General features: G+C 39.4%; 1 pseudogene; it reads left to right on the top strand.

The window, feature by feature from the left end:
* The first annotated feature begins 756 nt into the window (after window positions 1-756).
* Window positions 757-1,934, top strand: LOC105311606 (annotated as a pseudogene).
* The last annotated feature ends 8 nt before the right edge of the window (window positions 1,935-1,942 follow it).

The following is a 1,942-nucleotide window of genomic DNA, read 5'->3' as shown; positions in this document are numbered from 1 at the left end:
CCTCCAATACCCGTACCTTGGACCTTTTGAGGCCAAGCTGCCGATAGCTAATGGTGAGAAGGCGCGGATTAGATCCTCGTTGTGTGGGCTGCGTGCCTGGGAGGAATACTCCGGCACAAGGGCGACCAGTCTGTCCCCAATCCTCCCCCAGCCGAGAAGCCAATGGGATGGAGTTTGTTCAGCCGCAGGTATTAGACACATCCTTCCTGACCCGGCTTTGGCAAACAGGGTTTTTCAAGCGTAAGCTTTTATCGTAGAACACTTAGCAGAATTGCGTACATAGGTTAACCCGAATTACTTCATAATTTTTTGATAACTAAATCAGTCTTTTAAACATAATTGATATAAAAGTATAAGAATGTTAAAGATGCTTATAAGTCTTTTTCGGAATGTCTATAGTTGATCCTGTGCCAAATCATGCTCTTTTAATTAAGCCTGCTGCATTTGAAAACCTGAGCAACTGGGAGAAATGTGAATTTATTTATCATGGCATTTTGTTTTCTCTTATGCTTAATTATAGGGTCCCCTTGACTTAGCAACACCTAATTCAAAAATCATTAGTGGGGAACCACAGGCAGTGCCTGAAGAGGTGTCATGGTGACCACTGCTGGAGAGTAGAGCCCACGCTGCAATGTCAGGAATACCACACAATCACAGGGGCCTGTCCTGAGAAGCATCCGCCCTCATCATCATCACCACTGCCACCGCCACTGCCGCATGCATACTAGAGTGATGTGGGACACTTGGATTGGGGACATGACTTTATTTGAAAAACCACTTTGGGTTTATAAATATGATTTCTGATGAAACTAGATTGGAAAATTTTTCATCATCTATGTATACATATTCTTTAATTTTTCATTTGACCTAAAATGCAATGAGAAAATTTGCATGTTGCAAGGTGGTCCTAGCCATCCTCTTGATTGGGGTAGTCTTGGGTATGTTCCTGTTGCTTTACTTTAGTGAACGCAACAAATGTGACGGGGAAAAAAAGAGACAGCTTCCTGCTGGGGCCTGTCAAAGTGCCTCATGAAGGCCTTGGAGAAATGGGGAAACAGGTCATCATACGTAAAGAGGATCAAGAAAAGTTAAAAGAGATGTTTAAAATTAATCAGTTCAATTATATAGCCAGTGAGATAATTGCGCTCAACAAATCTTTACCAGATGTTAGATTAGAAGGGTGAAAAATAAGGGTGTATCCAGAAATCTTGTGGATGGTACTTTGCCACAATGAGGCTTAGCATGCACTTCTTGAACTGTCCATAATGTCATTATTCACTCGCCAAGACACATGCTAAAAGAAATTGTTCTAGTAGATGATGCCAGTGAAAGAGACTTTATGAAAAGGCCCTAGGGAGTTACATGAAAAAATTAAAAGTAATAGTTCATGTCATTTTAATGGAATAATGTTCAAAATTGATCAGAGCTATAATAAAAGAAGCTGCTGTGCTTTTATAAAATAATATTTAATGTAATGTCTACTTTAAAGTGTTAAAAAATGTTTTAATTTTAAAAATAAATGAATTGAATAAAAGAAATTGCTGTGTCTAAAGGCCAAGTGATCACCCTTGTAGACCCTCACTGTGAGTGCACAGGGCGATGACAGGAGGCTTTCTTAGCCAGGATCAAACATGACGCAAAAACAGTGGTATGTCCTACCATTCATGTGATCAGAGATGGTACTTATGAGTGTACGGCAGATTCTGATATGACTTATGGTAGATTCACTTGGAAGCTCAATTTTTGCTGATATCCTGTTCCCTGAAGAAAAATGGGCAGAAGAACGTTGATCGGACTCTTCCTGTCAGTATACCTACAATAGAAGGAGACCTTTTTTCAGGAGATAGAGATAACTTTCATGAAATTGGAACATAAGATATTAGAATGAATATTTTGGAGAAGAGAAAAAAAATAGAAAATATCTTTAAGATTCAGCTGTGCG

The sequence above is a fragment of the Pteropus vampyrus genome, unplaced genomic scaffold (genome assembly GCF_000151845.1).
Source record: "Pteropus vampyrus isolate Shadow unplaced genomic scaffold, Pvam_2.0 Scaffold1000005241, whole genome shotgun sequence".
NCBI classification, from domain to species: Eukaryota; Metazoa; Chordata; class Mammalia; order Chiroptera; family Pteropodidae; genus Pteropus; species Pteropus vampyrus.
The sequence above is the reverse complement of the archived record's forward strand: the minus strand, read 5'-3'. Positions and strand labels throughout refer to the sequence as shown.